The 19,862-nt window shown below is 42.4% G+C and overlaps 2 protein-coding genes across 4 annotated transcripts in view; one reads left to right on the top strand and one right to left on the bottom strand.

The window, feature by feature from the left end:
* LOC126194676 (uncharacterized) overlaps positions 1-19,862 on the top strand; it is a 660,760-nt gene that overhangs the window by 47,054 nt on the left and 593,844 nt on the right. The gene's annotated exons all lie outside the window — the stretch shown is intronic.
* LOC126194678 (protein phosphatase 1 regulatory subunit 14C) overlaps positions 1-19,862 on the bottom strand; it is a 940,541-nt gene that overhangs the window by 638,865 nt on the left and 281,814 nt on the right. The gene's annotated exons all lie outside the window — the stretch shown is intronic.

The following is a 19,862-nucleotide window of genomic DNA, read 5'->3' as shown; positions in this document are numbered from 1 at the left end:
AATCCCAAAGAAATCAGGTGTTGACAGATGTGAAAATTACCGAACTATCAGTTTAATAAGTCACAGCTGCAAAATACTAACGCGAATTCTTTACAGACGAATGGAAAAACTAGTAGAAGCCGACCTCGGGGAAGATCAGTTTGGATTCCGTAGAAATGTTGGAAAACGTGAGGCAATACTGACCCTACGACTTATCTTAGAAGAAATATTAAGGAAAGGTAAACCTACGTTTCTAGCATTTGTAGACTTAGAGAAAGCTTTTGGCAACGTTAACTGGAATACTCTCTTTCAAATTCTGTAGGTGGCAGGGGTAAAATACAAGGAGCGAAAGGCTATTTACAATTTTTACAGAAACCAGATGGCAGTTATAAGAGTCGAGGGGCATGAAAGGGAAGCAGTGGAAAGGAGTGAGACAGGGTTGTAGCCTCTCCCCGATGTTATTCAATCCGTATATTGAGCAAGCAGTAAAGGAAACAAAAGAAAAATTCGGATTAGGTATTAAAATCCATGGAGAAGAAGTAAAAACTTTGAGGTTCGCCGATGACATTGTAATTCTGTCAGAGACAGCAAAGGACTTGGAAGAGCAGTTGAACGGAATGGACAGTGTCTTGAAAGGAGAATATAAGATGAACATCAACAAAAGCAAAACGAGGATAACGGAATGTAGTCGAATTAAGTCGGGTGATGCTGAGGGAGTTAGATTACGAAATGAGACACTTAAAGTAGTAAAGGAGTTTTGCTATTTAGGGAGTAAAATAACTGATGATGGTCGAAGTAGAGAGGATATAAAATGTAGACTGGCAATAGCAAGGAAAGCGTTTCTGAAGAAGAAAAATTTGTTAACATCGAGTATAGATTTAAATGTCAGGAAGACGTTTCTGAAAGTATTTGTATGGAGTGTAGCCATGTATGGAAGTGAAACATGGACGATAAATAGTTTAGACAAGAAGAGAATAGAAGCTTTCGAAATGTGGTGCTACAGAAGAATGTTGAAGATCAGGTGGGTAGATCACGTAACTAATGAGGAGGTATTGAATAGGATTGGGAGAAGAGTAATTTGTGGCACAACTTAACTAGAAGAAGGGATCGGTTGGTAGGACATGTTCTGAAGCATCAAGGGATCACAAATTTAGCATTGGAGGGCAGCGTGGAAGGTAAAAATCGTAGAGGCAGACCAAGAGATGAATACACTAAGCAGATTCGGAAGAATGTAGGTTGCAGTAGGTACTGGGAGATGAAGGAGCTTGCACAGGATAGAGTAGCATGGAGAGCTGCATCAAACCAGTCTCAGGACTGAAGACCACAACAACACCAATAAACGTTTCTGAATAAAACTGCGGAGCAATAGGAAGCATGATTCTCACGCGCCGCTCGTTGTTAAAGCCGTCCTCAAACGAAACGAGGCAGCTAACGTTGTCGTCTGCGCGGACAGGACGTCCGCCCTCACGAGAAACAGCGCCTGCGGCACACGGGACGAGTTGGGTAACATGATTTGCTCTCTCATCGCTCTCCAGTGGCCGTTGTCGGCTTTATTTGATTCGCGAACGACACGGTTTCTTTAAGAAAATGAAAGTGCGTAACATAGCTGCGTTAACTATGTTAACGTTGTCGAGGAAGAGTGGAGAAAATGCGAAGATTCTGGTCTCGTCTATGGCTTCAACTTGCTGGTAGAGTAATGCTACATAGTACTGTACAACGAACTGAGATAAACACTAGCAGAAACTATTCGTTAACTCAATTGAATTTCCATCCAGCTCTCGGTATTAAATTGAATGTTGCTAAGGTATAGCGGCTGATATCACTTTGCGCATGCATAATATCCATATTCTCGATTTTGCATTCACTACCAACATTGAAATAACATACTTCATCATATAGATTTCAAGATCGGCATTCGTTTCTTAATTTGATTCGATTGGAAGAGGGGGCATTTTTCGAAGCTGCTCATCATCACTGAAAAGGATCTTTACTGGAAAGATACAAACTTCAGCCAGTCCATAAACCCAGAGATAGTTGTATATATATTTTACAAAAAGTTTCATAATTACAAAAACTTCCAATGTGTAACGTATGTTTACTTTGACATAGACGGGTGGTCACATTAAGATTTCTGGCTACTGAGGAAACAATCCAGTCGTAGGCCATTATTTATAATAAATAAGATCGACGTTAGAGAAAATATTTCCGTTAAATGAACGGAGAAACCCAGAATCTTTTAGGAAAGAAAAGATGAAAGAAGACTGGATGGAGGTAGACGCGAACCTGTTGCTTCTCACTTCGTAACTCTAGAGATCACGACGCTATTAACCACACTACAGCTTCACCATAGCTGTCATGCTTCCAAATCGCACACACTGTCTAAAGAAGGTATCTACAAATGGCATTATTTGATATTTAATTGAAAATTGTAAAAAAAAGACGCGTCGCTTTTGAAAGATCATCACTATGCCATAGGACTTAAATGGTACACTTCCGTAGCACCCAAGTTATAATACTAACAACATTAACTATAGGAAGCCTTTATCTACTAGAATATAGGTAATTTCTTTCATTTTTTCACAAAACATAGTAGCTAAAATTAAGCGTTTTTGAGAGATCCTCAATTTGCTGATGTTTTGAAACAGCTTATATTCGTACCATGTACTGTACTAGAAATAAAACACAGCAGTGATGTTGAACACCAACAGTATTGCGGCTTCTGTATTCTGCATCTCCTGGCCGCGTTCCTTTCCACGAGGAAAAGATCTTTCATGCCAAATTCTTTTACTACACGCTCCGCACGTAGTGGAATGTGGAATTCCACGCCGTGAGGTCTCTAGCTTCTCGTCCATGTGGGTTTTCACGTCCCGTATCAGGGCGGCTTCAGATTGAGTGTAGTCTGGTAATTCTGCGAATTGGACTTCACCCAACGCTATAAAGACTCCGAGGCAGGGGTGAGATGGCACGTCTCAATGTGTGAACAAGGTGGTGTTATCGAGAGAGGTGGCTTTAAATCAATTAGGTGACTGGGTGAGAAAAAGGCGGTTCGCTTTCAACGCAGACAAGACGAAGGTAATCATTATTACAAAGAGGGTGGTACCGGCAGCTGTGTTGCCCAGCATCGACAGGGGAACAGCCGTAAACTGAACAATATCTGTCCGATACCGTGATGTCTGGCTGGTCAGACGCTAAAGACCAACACACAAAAGACGTACGTGGCAGGGTCGTTTGACGTCTCAGGGACCTAACTTCAGTGCTCAACCCACACTCGGCGCTGCCCACTCACGCCTGTCTTGTTATCTACAAGTGCCTAAACGAGCACTCATCATGTATGCAGCAGTTGATTGGGACAATGCTGCCGAGACCAACATCCGACGGCTGTGACTCCGGAACGGGTTGTACACCCTCCTCTGGACTACACGTCACGAGAACTGCACTTACGGGCTGATGAACCGCGACTGAAGGAACTACACAGAGAAAGTGCAAGTAAATTTTAGCAACAGATTACTAGCTCTGCGAAAACGCATATCAGAAACCTGTCCAACAACGGCGAGTACCGGCTCGCTCTACGTGGGCCACACTACCTTCAGGACTAAACTGCTGCGATAGTTTAAAAAATCAATGGACTAAAATAATTATTTAAATATAGAACTTTTTAATGTAACACGGTTTTAAAACAGAATAAAAACTAAAATAATTATGCCTAGCCCCACGCAGATGCCTACACACATACCGATAGCCCTGAAAATTTGTGCTTGTAAATTTTTAATGTGTATGAAAATACTTCTGACATTTAAAACCAGGTACGAGGGGCGCACCCATCATTTGTTGCACTCCAAATGATATGAATGGTAACTGTACTCTACACTTCCTGCTATTGTCTGTTGCATGTACTCCACCTTTTTCGTTTTAAATTTTACAAGTATTGTCACCTGTATTAAAAATTCGCAAGCATAAATATTCAGGACTATCTGTATGTGGTTAGGAATCTTTATGGGGCTATGAGAAATTAATTTATGATTTTTAGTTCGTTTTAAAAAAGTGTTATATTTAATTTTTGTGTTTGCATAATTTTCTGCATTTTAGTCTTCAATCTGTAAAGTTTCTCAATCTATTTCAAATACATTGGAGAGATTATTCAACAGAAACATTTGATAAATTTTAGGTTTATTCCAGTTTATCTTGACCTGAGTGCTTCCTATATGTTTCTCGCGAAAAGACAGTGAAAATAAAAATCAGAGGCAATCGAGTTCACTCGGAAATTTACCCACAGTCGTTCTTACAGCGAAACCTTCGCGGCTGGCGCAATGGCACACGAAATACCCTGCGTCACACACCAGACAGGGAAGCGCATAACTACTGCACTGTCATCCATTTCCCATCTATGATGGAAGTTTAAAATCGGCAGCTCTCCGGAGAGCTGGGTTAAAATCAGTCTCAATATTTGCATCAAGCACACAGACATACTGACTGCTAAACGAAGTACCCTCCGCTACACAGTAGACAAGAAAGCGAGTTAGCATTGCGTTGTCAACCAGTTATTAGTTACATTGTAACTTTCAGGTATCTAGTTTATCGGGAAAGTAGTTTGAAATTAGTTGTAAAATTTGTTCCAAACAGACAAACAGGCAGAAAAACGAGGTATTCTCTGCTGCACATTCGACACGGAAGCGACTTAATGTTGCACTGCCATCCAGTTCTGAACAGTGATGAAAGTTTCAGGTCTCTACCTCACCTGGCAGTTAGTGTTAAATCAATTGCAACATTTGTGCCGAACAAAGAGACAAAGTGATCCAATAAAAACGCGTTAAAATGAAATGTAACAAAACCGCTACTTAGGTGAAAGCAATAGATTCCACTAACTTTGCTACAAGTAATGGCAGCCATACGTAACGACTAAACATAAAACCATGCAAGAAATATGAAAGAAAACTCGTGTTAAAACTGCATCTTATACTGGAAGTTAAGGGTTCCCAGGTCTGAAGACCACAACAGAGCCGGCCGGAGTGGCCGTGCGGTTCTAGGCGCAACAGTCTGGAACCGAGCGATCGCTACGGTCGCAGGTTCGAATCCTGCCTCGGGCATAGATGTGTGTGATGTCCTTAGGTTAGTTAGGTTTAATTAGTTCTAAGTTCTAGGCGACTGATGACCTCAGAAGTCAAGTCGCATAGTGCTCAGAGCCAACCACAACAGAAAACGCATAGCAAACGTATAGCGCTTCGAGCAGTCTGGACACCTAACTATGTGATAAATTGTCTACAGGAGACATTACTGCCCTGTCGCATGCCGTTTAATCTACAGCTGTTGCTTCAAAACGAACGACTGGAAGGGAACTTAGCACTCGGTGGTGTGGCGGTGATCACACCCACAAGACGTTAGTGTCTGCTTTTGGAAACGAGACTCGCTACGCGTCCTTCAGAGTAGCTCTCCCCACCTTTTAACAGACCTTGATTCATTTATTCATCGATCAAAAGTATTTTCAGTAGCGGGCATCGAATCCAGGTTCCGTGCGAAGTCAGTTTTAACAGTTAAAATTATTTTTCGATGTTGATTTCATAGGTCTGAAGACAATGTACTGTGCGGGGTGGTTTTTGTATTACATCCAAAGAGCAACGGAAAAAAATAGCCGTCGGCGCATGGAAGAGCAGTGAAAAATGTGTCGTTTTGTTACGATTTGTTAAAATAAAAGGGGCGGAAAATAGCATGTCCAGATAAACTGAACACCAAGTCGACCATTACTTGGCAAAATATCACTATGGAATTGTGTAAGAGGATTCCAGCTAATGTAATACACTGCGCAACAGAATTAAAAGATAACTTTTTCGAAACCCCGTTATTGTTTCACATAACGATTGAAATTTGGCTTAAAGGTGCCTCCACCCTGCGACGTCACCGTCGGGTTCGACGGCGCTTCAAATAACAAGGCGCCAACACATGTGGAAAAAACTCCAGAGCCCAGAAGTTCATGTGACGTGTAATGATATCACATTGGGCCCATATTTCACCACAATTCTGCTCAACGCAACCGTGGACTTGTCGCACAATGGGAACGTCGTCACAGCCCCTATTACCGACTTTTCACCCCATTCTTCCTACGAACCCGCGATGGAGGTCAGAACGGCGACGCTCTGCGTTGAAATTACTCGATTTTCGTACAAGTGCCCGAGAAAAACATTTCAGGCACACTGCCTCTGAAAACCGCCACGAAAGGTGTCTGGGAATTGCATCAAATGTTAGTGGAACCACTCCTTTTCCTTGATACGTCAATTTCAACACATTTCGCTGTCGAAAACGATAGTTTGCAGAGCGATGCGCAGCAGAAAGATGTTTCTGACAATCTTTGATACTGCTGACATCTCATTGACGCTTCAACTCTTCCATAAGGACATCGTGGGCTGTTAACACCTTTGAACGTGATATTATCCATTTCGAGTGCAGTACGACCACAATTTCCACCACACAGGGTGGAACCATCAGGGGCCGTTCAAAACCATTCGACGAAATTTGAACGTCATCCGAAACAACAAAAGGTTGCTACGCTTTTTCGTGGTTCCTGTTTCATGCCATCCTGTGACGTGATCATAAAGGGGCGAGGGGGGCGACATTGACACATGCGTAATAAAAGAGCAAATGGTTCCTCTAAGTCCCCCCCCCCCCCCCCACGGTTCGGCAAAAGCCTCGGTGGACTTGTCTACATTTATTGACAAATTTAAAAATTTACCTTTACTGAGAAAAGCAGCGAAGCAACCCTAGGCGCTTGCAGTTGGGCAACCATTTGACACACCTCTGATGCCAGTTGTCTGCCTGCAGGCGCCTGGGACTAACTCGTAGTTGTTGTCTGCAAAGGCACAATTTTAAGATTCACAATAATTGTGGACAGATACGATGGTGGTCGTGCTGAACCGGGGATCTTAGAGGTGCCTTTTGCCGTTTTATTCACGTGTTTGTTAATGTCGCTCCCTAAATGATCACGCAACAGGAGGGGGTGAAACAGGGACACCGAAAAAGCATAAGCTTCGGAACGTGTTCAGATTTCGTTGAACGCTTTTGAACGGGCCCTAGTGGTTCCAACCTGTACACCAGATCAAATATGGAGGACGCATTGCTGTCTAAATGGGTGCTGTCACGTTCAGTGGGCTGCTAGATTTCTTAGAGAAGGGTTGAAGCGTCAGGGAAGTGTCAGCAGTATCAAAAATCTTCAAGAACGTTCTCCTGTTGCTCATCGCATTACAAACTGTCGTTTTCGACAGCGAGATGTATGGGAATCAACATCCCAAAGGATTCAGTGGTTTCATTTGCATCCCCAATATAACTGACTGAGGCCTTTTCGGGTCGCTTCTGAACGGCGGTGTGTCCGACATCTTTTCTTCGGTCCCTCATAAGAACACTGCTTGATTTCATCTGTACTAGTCGCCGTTTTGACCTCTGTTGCAGAGGCGTGAAAAAAAGGAGTGAAATGTGAGTAACAGGGGCTTTGATGGCCTTCCCGATGGCATGATACGTCCTTGGTGGCGTTGGCAGAACTGTCGTGAAATTTGGTGCCAATAGGACATCATTTACCAACAGTACACATCACATGAAATTTCGAGCTCTGTCCTTTTTTCTCGCTTGTTGTAAGGAGCGTAAACATTGGACGATTGAACAGTGGAAAAACGTTGTGCGGACGAATCACTGTACACATTGTGGCGATCCGATGGCAGGGTGTGGGTATGGCGAGTGCCCGGTGAACGCCATCTGCCAGCGTGTGTAGTGTCAACAGTAAAACTCGGAGGTGGGGATGTTGTGGTGTGGTCATGTTTTTCATGGAGGGGGCTTGCACCCCTTGTTGTTTCGCGTGGCACTATCACAGGACAGGCCTACGCTGACGTTTTAAGCACCTTCTTGCTTGCCACTGTTGAAGAGCAATTGGGGATGGCGATTGCATTTTACAACACGATCGAGCATCTTTTCGTAATTCACAGCCTATGGCGGAGTGGTTACACGACAATAACATCCCTGTAATAGACTGACGTGCATGGAGTCGTGACCTGAATCCTATAGAACACCTTTGGGACTTCATGCCAGGCTTCACAGACAGACATCGATATCTCTCCTCAGTGAAACACTCCGTGAAGAATGGGCTGCCATTCCCCAAGAAACCTTCCAGTACCTGATTGAACGTATGCGGGCGACAGTGAAAGCTGTCGTCATGGCTAAGGGTGGGCAAACACCATAGTGAATTCCATAATTACCGACGGAGGGCGCCACGAACTTGTAAGTCATTTTCAGCCAGGTGTCCCCATACTTTTGATCACATAGTGTACATCGATATTTCATTAGAAAGTATTCTTCTCAAATTTGTTATGGACCCTCCTCTGAATATAATTTCTTGTGCAATTCACGCTTTGCATTGTTTCCTGGCTCTTCTCTGATAAAAGCCCACAATATGGTTCCTTTCCGCTCCATGTTCATTTACGTGCACCCTGAGAAAACGTACTAAATTACCATTAATATGAACTCATTTTAATAGTATAACGAAGCGGCGTTAAAGTACATGTAATCTCGCGACTCATCTCACGTCAAAATTCAATTTTATAGTCGAACGAACGGCTTGTAGAATACGCAGATAGGTCGAGCTAAGTGATGCTGAAGACATACTGTTCCCGAACATGTCAGACACGCCATCTACTGGATGCATGAAATGTAGAAGTAAGAAGCTGGCGTCTTACGTATACTGCCGTCTCTACCCGAGCCGTACATGAATTGTATGAGAATAAATTGTAGGAAAAAGAAACTAACGGAGTGTGCGAGGGAGAAGACGTGCGATTAAGGAAGAACGTTGATGAAAACCACGAACTATTTAAAAAAGAACAAATTCCAATTTTGAAGATACGGCTATGAAACTTTTTACCATGCTTCACATGAAATTAACACATTTACGTTTAAGTTCCTTGGATTATACATGTTTAACTTTTTTATGGAATTCACAAGTTTTATTTTTAAAAAATAACATGCATCTTTTTCTCAGAAACTGTTAAAGAGATTTCTACGAAATTTTCTGTCTTTAATTTCTCTGCATGTAGTACTCCTCTATCATGAGATTTTTTGAATATATAGGAGAATTTTAATAATTTTTTGGCTATAAGTCTGTTAGTGTAATATAAAATTCATGGAAAATTCAAAGCACTTTCCCCTACAACTTACCTTGCACGCAGAATTTCAAAATTCGCTCTTCAGACAACATTTATTGGTTTTTAGAAATAAGTGTAAAGTAAATTATTTTCAGGAAATTCAATTCAAAGTCTAACCCAACGTTCGTTGTTATGTCACCTCTTCGGAAGGCCCTGATTTGTACTCAAGCTTCTGGTGTAAGGCTTCTCTTATGGTGTCTAGTTTTCTGCCTTCTTTTCTTTACCAAGTCTTCAACTGACTTTTCACCTGCAATTATGTGCTCTAAATCTGTTTTTATGAAGATGTCTTGAGTGAAATTTCGTATCTTGAAGCTTCTAGTACATTCAACCTCCCTACGCTCCCATCATTAAATACAAGAACTGCATCATATGTTGCAATTCTGAAAACTGTAGCAGATGAAAATGCGATTTAGGGCATTATTTCCATATGAGCAAATTCAGACACACGAAGATACGGAACAGTCAAGGATGATCTATAAAGCCGAAAAGTAGATATCACAGCCATCTAGATTCATCCCGTGCAAGCTTGCTTGAAGGTAATCCACGGAATCATTGTTCACCGAGCTAGTATTGAAGTGTTACTTCAAAAAGTGGACGTTGGTAGGAACGTCGCGTCGCCCATTTAATTATTTCTCCGACACGTCGGATGCGATTTCATCATTGAAAGCTATTCATGAGTTGCATTAATAAATGAAAAAAAAATTGAAATTTTATATTTTCGGTCAATTTCATGAACATCCCCACTTAATGAGACGCTTTCGTTAATTTAAGTCCGCTGAGGGTGACGAATTGAAGGAAAATCAAAACTATCGCCTCATCTCGAGCGGGCGCCAAGTGCGTGCGTGGAACACACATGCGAGTAACGAAACGTTTTGGACAGTAAAAGAATAAAGCTAATTCGAATTACGTGGATATTCATTACTGAGTAACGAATTCAAACAAATCATCGCTGCTACCTGTGTCTGGGACTTGGTCATCAGGCATTCACAACGGATATGATACTCCCAGTTTAAATCCCACGTAACCAATTCGGACTTCCTTTAATACATGAATTTTCGAATACGATGACAGTGGAGCCGTACCATTTACTAGCGACATACGAAAATTTAGGCCGAACCGGGACTCGAATCCGGACTTGCTGCTTCACGCGAATGGCCTCCGTAACAACTTCGGCTATTCGAGCACACTTCCGACATCGACCAAATAACCCTTATGTCACCGTGTGTCCACATCCTACGCTCGCCTGTCCCGCGTTGGAAGACAGTTAAAAAAACACCACGAAGGAATAATCCGAATGCGACGAAAGTGGGTAGATGTGATTTACATGTAATGACATACAAGTGGTTGCGGTTGCAGAAAATTGGATGTTTTATTCTAGAGATTGAGATTCAGAAATTGAGCAAGTCAATAACGCTTTGGTCCAGCTCTGTCCTTACGTAAGCAGTTATTCGTCACAGCATTGATTGATAGAGTTCTTCGACGTTATCTTCTGCAGGACATAGTTCCAAATTCTGTCCAACAGGCGCGTTAGGTCGTCAAATTTCCGAGCTGGCTGGAGGGTCCCGCCCACAATACTCCAGAAGTTCTCAATTGGGGAGAGAGCCGGCGACCTTGCTGGCCGAGGTACGATTTGGCAATCACGAATACAAGCAGTAGATACTCTCGCCTTGTCCGGGCGGACATTATCTTGATGAAATGTAAGCCCAGAATGGCTTGATACGAAGGGCAACAAACCAGGACAACACAGCGGTACGTCGACATGTTCTACGTCACGTTCCGTTGCCACGGATGACAAAGTGGCACTGCTAGGAAAGGAAATGACACTTGGGGCCATCACTTCTGGTTGTCGGGTCGTATGGATGGGCGAAAGTCAGGTTGGTATCGCACCGCTCTCCGGGGCCCCTCCATGAACATCTTCATTGGTCATCGGGGCTCATTTCGAATCGAAATTCGTCACTGAAGAAAATTCCGCTCCAGTCAGTGAGATACCAGGGCGAAGTCTTTCGTAATGAAATCGAGGTGATCAATAATGATATTTCAGATGCTACCGAAATTAATTTTATAATTTTCTTAACAACTTTATCGCCGCGCGGGATTAGCCGAGCGGTCTTGGGCGCTGCAGTCATGGACTGTGCGGCTGGTCCCGGCGGAGGTTCGAGTCCTCCCTCGGGCATGGGTTTGTGTGTTTGTCCTTAGGATAATTTAGGTAAAGTAGTGTGTAAGCTTTAGGGACTGATAACCTTAGCAGTTAAATCCCATAGGATTTCACACACATTTGAACATTTAACAACTTTCTCTTTGAAAGTTTATACGTGGTCCAGCAGAACGCAAAGTCGTCAGCGGTGACATTTTTCGTTTCACAGATGAAACAGTTTCACATCTCTTACGGTGTTTTATTTCGGTAATTTATCTCCTAATATTTTAATGATTTCACGACAGAAAAAAGTATATCAAACATCTATAAACTTCGAGAATATTCATATATCTTTTCAGTGCAAATATGTTTGTGCTTCTGGCTTTTTCCGCAGGTTGAAGTAAAAAATATTTATGTTGGAAATTACGTGTAATATTAGTTTCTTTCTTTACCTAACAACTAGCAAGCTTTTTCTTTTGGAAAATCCTCCATCAGATTGTAAGCTAACAATAGAGATGCCTAATACTTCTTTTTGGAATTTTGACTAATATTGGATATGATCACTACTTGGAAATACTGTAAAGTAGACGAGATGACCTTGAGCCGCCTAGTTTCGTGTTGACCGCTATAGTTACAGCCGAACTTACAGTTTATTGTGGCCTTTCAATCGCGATGGAACTTCACATTAATAAATCATGACCAGAAGTGAAAGCAGCGATAATCACCATAAAGTCGTAGCATGAATCCAGAATCGAATCCTGGACTTCAGATTTATTGTCTGGCACCTACCCACTTAACCAGCGAGCCATACTACACTTACTAAATTTAATTCGTAAAAGAATCTTTACTATATAGTTTCTTCTAATAACGCATGCAATGGTAGCTGCATATAACTGAAACATTACTTGGGAATAAAAATCAGTATGGTGTAAGTGTGTGAAAAACGCGCACTCATTCGCCTCACCAGCGGACTTAAACTGCCCTTCTTGATGACACGCGCCTACGTTTTGACCTATCGGCAGTACACTACACTTGCCTGCGTCGCTAGTTGCCTGCCTCAAAGGCGCAACTTCACAAGCCTTTTGTCAGCGGCTCTTGTGGAAGTGCTGCACCTCTGCCGCTATGTGCAGAGGCATTCACGTCGAGCAACGTTATGGAGTAGGAGGGATATGCGTTGAGTGAGCAGAGTCTACTGCACATGTTGTCGACATCAACTTGAAAATGCTGTTTGTTTACATTTTGCGCTAATCTGCGGAACTTACTGATTGGGCATCATCGATTTTCTCAAGAACACTCTAGTTTTGAACACTTTTAACCGCTGTTTGGTTAAATCAAAGTCCAGCATTCTGATATAATAATTTTTAGCTCACCGTATTTTCTGGTATAACTTTTGATGTCGTTCCATGAATGCGTAGAAAAAGATGTGGCTTGCTTTTAAATGTAGTTGAAAACATATGGACAAATCGCCTTCATCTACAACAAATTTGATGAAAACATCCATATAATTAACATAAATGTCACGATCCTGATTTATTTAAGAATAAATAATTTCGTTTTTTGTACCAAGTTATAGTTTATCATGAGTACTTCTGTTTTCATACGCTTAATAATAACAAATAAAAAAAAAAAAATTCCAAGGGCCTTAGTACTCGAAGGCACCATGACGGCTGTGGTCTCAGTGGACATTATTGTGGATCTCCTGCATCCCTTCATACTTGTTTTCTTCGACGGTGACAGCATCTTCCAGCAGGATAACTGTCTACGTTTCAAGGCCAGAATCGTGCCACAGTGATACGTGGAACATAACAGTGGACTTGCGTTGATGTCTCTGGCACGTAATTCGCCTCATCTGAACACAGTGGTACACATCTGGAACTCTTTCGGGCGTCAGCTCCGCGTACATAAACTACACACGGGTAATTTGTGGGAATTACGTGACCTGTGCCTAGACCTCCAGTGCCACATGCCTTCAGAAACGTATCAAGGACTCGTCGAATCCATGCCATGCAGAGTCGCTACAGTACTGGGTTCCATAGGTGGTCATAAGGTTTTACCCTGTCAGTGTATGTCTCACTTACTTTGACTGGGTGTCATTCAAGATTCACACACATGGCTTCAGCCGCTACAAAGCTGATAGCTCTGCAGAACGCCAGGGGCGCAACGAAGTGTATTGTTCTACAGTTTTTCATTCCCAATCCACCGGGTAGTTATAAGGAAATTGCAGAAACTCACGAAGGTCCAGTGTGGGCTGTAACTGTCGTATGGCAGCGAAATATGATCGATATGCTAGTGCGTTAATGGAACTGATTTACACTGGAAACAGAATTAGGTTCAAATTTTGTCACGATGTGCACACCTGAGAGTATGAACAGTATGGCTATCGAGGTGAAAACCGTGCGCTGTCACTGAAAATTGTTTTATGTGAATGACTGCAGTTAGAGTGCTGCATCGAGAGAGTATTGGCGACTTAGAGGTCTGACAAGAACCTCGATGACATTAACTGGTTTAAACAAGATGATAATGAAATTCGAATACATGGGTGGGCTTGTTGTGGCACCTGGAAGAAAAAGGCGTCCTATCCCGGTGGAAGTTATCGACTAGGCTGCTGTGACTGACCATGCAGCACGTACTCCGCTCGTACTAGCGCTCGTGCAGTGTCACAAGAATTGTCTATTTCATGGTCAACTGTACGGAAAGTTTTATGGTACCTGTATAAGATCCTGACAGTCTAGCACCGGGAACCTCATGATCAGCAGCAGCGTTCTGAATTTGTTCTTCCGTTTCCGGCACGGGTCGACTTGATGACATGTGGCCGGACAATATTCTGTGGAGTGACGAGGCACATTCTACGACAGAGGGTGCAGAACTTTCGAATTTGGTACCTTTAAACCGCATGCTGTGCACGGAAAGGCATTACACTCGCCGTATGTGACTGTGTGCTGTGGATTCATAAGCACCTTTATTCTTGGTCGGTTCTTCTTTGAGGAGAATCCACACAGAGTGTCTGTCAGGTGTACCTTAACGTCTGCACGTTGTTGAGAGATTCATGAATACCAAGCGAGTCCTGCTTTGGAAGAGCGCAACTGAGTGGAAACCACTGTTTTCGTACATGCTGGGGCAACACCGTTCTCATTTGTTTAATCTTTTCTGCCCACGTCCAGCTTCCAATCCATTACATATGGAAACATTTCTATATATATTCTTGCAGTCACAACGCCAGTTTTGAACATGGCGGCCAAAATCGGCATTTTTGTTTTCTTCAGCGTAAATCGGTTCGGCATTAACGCATTAGCTTACCTACTAAGTTTCGCTACCGTAAATTATTACAGTCCACACCGAACCTCTGTGAGTATCTGCATTTTAGTTCTACCGGTACTCGTTCATATAATCGCTCGAAAATTGTCTATTGCATTGAAAAGCAGCGTCATGATACACGTCCATAGGGTTTAACTGTATTTTGTAGAATACATTGGCTGGCCGATTCAGCCCTGTCTTTAATGATTTTGCTTGCACTGCACGTTAAAACTTAACCGGTTTTTCTTCATGGCACACTTGCGCTTTAGCATGAGGGTTACTTCATTTGTCTTGTAATAATGTGTTTCAGGAGGACTAGCTAGTAAATATTCTAGGACTTGGTGATATTTCCTAATTCAGATAAAACATTCCGTATAACATGTGTCCGGTGTTTATTGGTTACAGAGATTTATCTGTTAAAATGTAACCGAAACAAATGCTCGCAGAAGGCATTAAGCAAAGGTAACTGATTAAGTTCAGAATTGACTTTCATAAAGTCTACGTATGATTTCAATGCACTTCCGAAGATCCTCGACAGCACCAAGTGCAGCCCTTCACAGGTCGCCGTGGCGTTCTTTTGAGGGCAGCACTATTCATGACGCGAAATGTTCAGTTCGTTTCTTTTATTAAAAATTTTATTCGCAGCCTGCACCTCCTGACCGTACCTACTGGCACAGTTCTAATGGTGGAAATTCTGGGAAATACTAGATTTAGGTGATATGTCACCTGTTGTCTATATTATGCAGGGGCCCATCTGCTGCACGAGCAAAACCATCCTTGTAGCCAAAGAAACCCTTTCCAACGATGATGGATGTTCAGTTTCAAGATAGTCTAGATTACGGGGCCCTGTAAGAAGATGTAGTAACACAAGAGGCCCAACCAATCGATTGTTTGTCATACCACATTACACATTAACGGAGATGTATTTTTCAACATGTGTTTCCACAAAGGCACGTGGCTTCCGCAGGGCTAGTGATAGGAGCTGCGATACCGTCAAGAATGAAAGTTGCTGCATCATTATACAGTATTAATGAGATTATGCGACGATTTCATTTGGCCAGTGGCAAAATTCCTATCGTCTACCTTCATCTTTCATCGGATTTGTTGAACCCGCTGTAAAAGATAAGGACAGAAGCCGCGAATACATAATTTCCTGTGTGGAACGCGCATACATATATAAATTCTGCGTGTGTTTATTGAAGGACTGTGTTCTAATTACTGAACAATCTCTCCTGTTTCATCCACACACTTTTTAATTGCTTGTGCAAATGAGATATGAACAGCATCGCGCAGTTGAGTGAAAACAGGAATAAACATTCTTGAATCTGGTATTTTGCGGTTAGAAAATCGGCTGTTGTATCCCCTACAAGCAACAGCAGCGCTTTGATTACGAAGCCCGTACACAAATACGGAGGGTCTTCGGTAGCTAAGTTAGACATGTCGTTCCATTCTAAGACTATTGCGGAACAAAATTAGCACATTGTCAGAAGAGAGTATTTGTCCTGATTTACCTGCAGACACATTTCTGCTGCGTTATGGATAACAGCTGGACCACAGTGTAGGAATGGAATGGGGTGCAACTGGAAACGTGCTCCCAAATTGAAGTACCGGTTCACAAAGATTCTTGTGGACAAAACGTCTAAATTGCTCACAGATTCGCTTTGAAATTATGGCAGTGTATGGACTAAGCGCAGTGTCACGTTCAGTCGTAGTGAAATGATACCAACGATTTGACCACGGCCGCACAGACGTTGATGATGCTGATCGGAAAGGAAGACTATGAACGTTGACCACAGACGAATGTGTCAAGGCAATTGGGAACTGATTCGCAGAAACTAGAGATTTTCCAACTATCACGATCAATGTTCACACGGAGGTTCTCGAGTGGATCAGTGACTAAGGACCGTATTTCCATCATCGAGAAACTGAACGATCGGGAAAACCTTCTGATCATTATTTACGGAGACTTGGTGACTGTTGAAAAAGTGTCAAGTATGTGTCACTTTTTTAAGTGTTGTGCAGGATTCAATAATACTTGGCCTGCCATAATAATGCATAACTTAATGTCCGAAGTCGTCTCTGACTATATCGGCATGCGCATTCGTAAGTATGTGCGGCGTGTTTAAACGAATCGATCAATTACGTAAGCTCAATCACAACCTCACAAGTTGAATTTCGAAAAAAAAAAAAAAAGATTACAATCGGTAAATATACCCATAGTAACTGGAGTACCAGGGTTGCAAAACGAAAACTTATCTCTGTAAGCAGCTCTATCTCTCATCATCATCATCATCATCATCATCATTTAAGACTGATTATGCCTTTCAGCGTTCAGTCTGGAGCATAGCCCCCTTATAAAATTCCTCAATGATCCCCTATTCAGTGCTAACATTGGTGCCTCTTCTGATGTTAAACCTATTACTTCAAAATCGTTCTTAACCGAATCCAGGTACCTTCTCCTTGGTCTGCCCCGACTCCTCCTACCTTCTACTGCTGAGAGTCTCTTGGGCAACTTTGCTTCTCCTATGCGTGTAACGTGACCCCACCATCTAAGCCTGTTCGCCCTATCTCTGTAACTAATAAACATTAGACCAATGTTTCATGCATTATTTTATTCGAAATAGTCTGTACTACCATATCTTAAAATATTCAGTTTTTCCTGTGACACCCTGTCTAGTTTCATGACATGGGGAATTCGTTAGCCCCAACGCTAGGTACGAAGATCTAAGCCCGCCGAGAGCACCGCCTTTTGAAGCTGTTACATAATCCCCCAAACTCTAGCGTCGCGAAGCGTGGATGAGGTTACGCTTAAAGCTTTTCCGTGATTACTTTCTACCCAAGCACAGCCGTCTCGCCCGGATTGCTAACGTGCGCGATTAAACGCTCATCTACTATGGGTTAAGGCTCATGTTCCTAATTGAACTTAGATGCAGTTTGGCTGGCTAAGCAAAGCGCTGTACCAGTCGCATCAATACTTGCTAGAATCCCTAGTTTGATAAAATACGCTCTAAGAGAGAAAACGACGCACCAAGAATGAATTATCCGAATGGCACGTAAATTTGTAGCTGTGACTGACCTGTGTAGATAAACAAATGATTACAAATTCAGAAAAAATTGGATGATTTATTCAAGAGAAAGAACTTAACAAACTGAGCAAGTCAATAATGCGTTGGCCCACCTATGGTCCTTATCAAGCAGTTATTCGGCAAAGTTGTTGGATGACCTCCTGAGGGATATCGAGCCCGATTCTGTCCAAGTGGCGCGTTAGATCGTCAGAATCCGAGATAGTTGGAAGGTCCTGATGTAACGCTCCAAACCACCTCAATTGGGCTGAGATCCGGCGACCTTGTTGACCAAGGTTGGGTTTGACAAGACAAGCAGTAAAAACTCCCGCTATGTGCGGGAGGGTGTTATCTTGCTGAAATGTAAGCCCAGGGTGAAGGGTAACAACATTGGGTGTAGAATATCGTCGACGTACCACTGTGCTGTGAGAGTGGCGCGGACGACAATCAAAGGAAATGAAGTGGCACCCCAGACCATAACCCCTGGTTGTCGGGCCGTATTGGTATCCCACTGCTGACCGGGGCGTCTCCATCCACGTCTTCGCTGGTCAAAGGGGCTCAGTGAGATTCCAGACCAAGAATTGGTTGGAGACACCCCGGAGAGTTGGGCAGTGTAACTCACGGCGCGCAAGTTACCCAGACTATTTTCACCTAGTCTTTGAGTATGAGAGCACTTAGCTAGTTACTACGAAGTTCGCACGTAGTTTCAGACCTTTTACAACTTTCCTCGCTGACACCCGCGAGAAAATAATAAAAGGAGAAAATTTTATTACATTTTAGGTTTCATGCAGTAAAACTTCAAAATAAGCCATAATCGTAATCATTTATTGCATTAATGGGCCTTTAACGACAACAGCAGAAAAATATGAGAAATAACCGCACTAAAAATACAAAAAGATCAGCACACACTTAAAGAATTATAAAAACACACATTACAAGAAGCACAGTAAAAAGAGAAGTCAGTCAGTCACAACAGAGGAGACCTCTACTGTAGATGTTAGTTCATCGCTGCCGTTCTTCAGCTTCATCTTCCACTGCTGTCGGCTCTACTTGTTTGAGGATTGTTAATACTCGACCTTCCACCGCGTTTTCCAGCAGATTGAGAATGGAGGATCCGGTCTGGGATGGGTGCATCAGCTCTAAGAATGTTGCCAAACCACTGTGGCCTCTTTTGCCCTAATATTGGGCTCTTGTGACTTTCTAGACCACTGGTACAGGTCTTCTTTTCCTCTTCGTTCCCATTTACCTTACATGGTATTGTAGACTGGTCCATAAATCTTTCGAAGTACCTCCTTTCGAAGACAAAGATTTCTTTTGAATTGTTGCTGATGGTGCCCAGGTCTTCACAACCATAGAAAAGTACCGGCCGTAGTAGTGTCGTATACAGCTGGATTTTATTCTTCTGTGAAATCTGTCCTGATCTGAATAAATTACTCAGCATTTATTATTCGTTGGTTCTCTATTTTCGTCACTTCAGTTTTATTAGTCGGTATGGACTGCAGATACCTGAATTTTTAAATTCGCTGAGAGGTATGTCCGTCAACAACAATGGAACGTGATACAACGATACTTGTCACCATCCACCAACAGCCCGATTTTCATCGCATTGTGGAGAAATCCGGAAGTATCAGCGCATACTTGCTCAGGGTGTCACCAAGAATCACAAAACCGTCAGCAAATACCAAAATTGTCTGCTACCATCTCCTTCATTTCTCTTATGCGACCATAATATGACGTTTTAGTTTTACTACTAAGCATATTGACGACTCACTTTGCAGACAATATCTGCTTATTTCACTGAAGGTACCAGCAAAATTATGTAATGAAACAACACTTAATTTAAGAGATATGGCATCATGAACATTGAAATGGGGCGCAAAGTAACCAGATCACATTCATCCAGTGTCTGATAATAACAGCACTTATCGACTGGTTGCTGATAGAGAGCAGAGTTGCGCTCCGTCAGAACTACGGTTCTGTAATTTTTGATTAAGTACACGACTGATACAGGAAACGGTAGCATTATCAGTTGTATTGACAGCATTGGTGTGGAAAGAAACAGAAACGAATGTTCTGCACATCATTGGGTGTTAATCCATTCTGTATTTTATATCCTTACAGAATATAAATTGCATTTTATGAGTAATAAAAACTAGTTCTTCGCCTAAAATCTGCCCTTTTGCGTAACCAAACCAACTACGGTTTACATGCACAATCATAAAA

Source organism: Schistocerca nitens, chromosome 7 (assembly GCF_023898315.1).
Source record: "Schistocerca nitens isolate TAMUIC-IGC-003100 chromosome 7, iqSchNite1.1, whole genome shotgun sequence".
Classification (NCBI taxonomy): domain Eukaryota; kingdom Metazoa; phylum Arthropoda; class Insecta; order Orthoptera; family Acrididae; genus Schistocerca; species Schistocerca nitens.
This window is presented reverse-complemented; position numbering and strand designations above follow the sequence as displayed.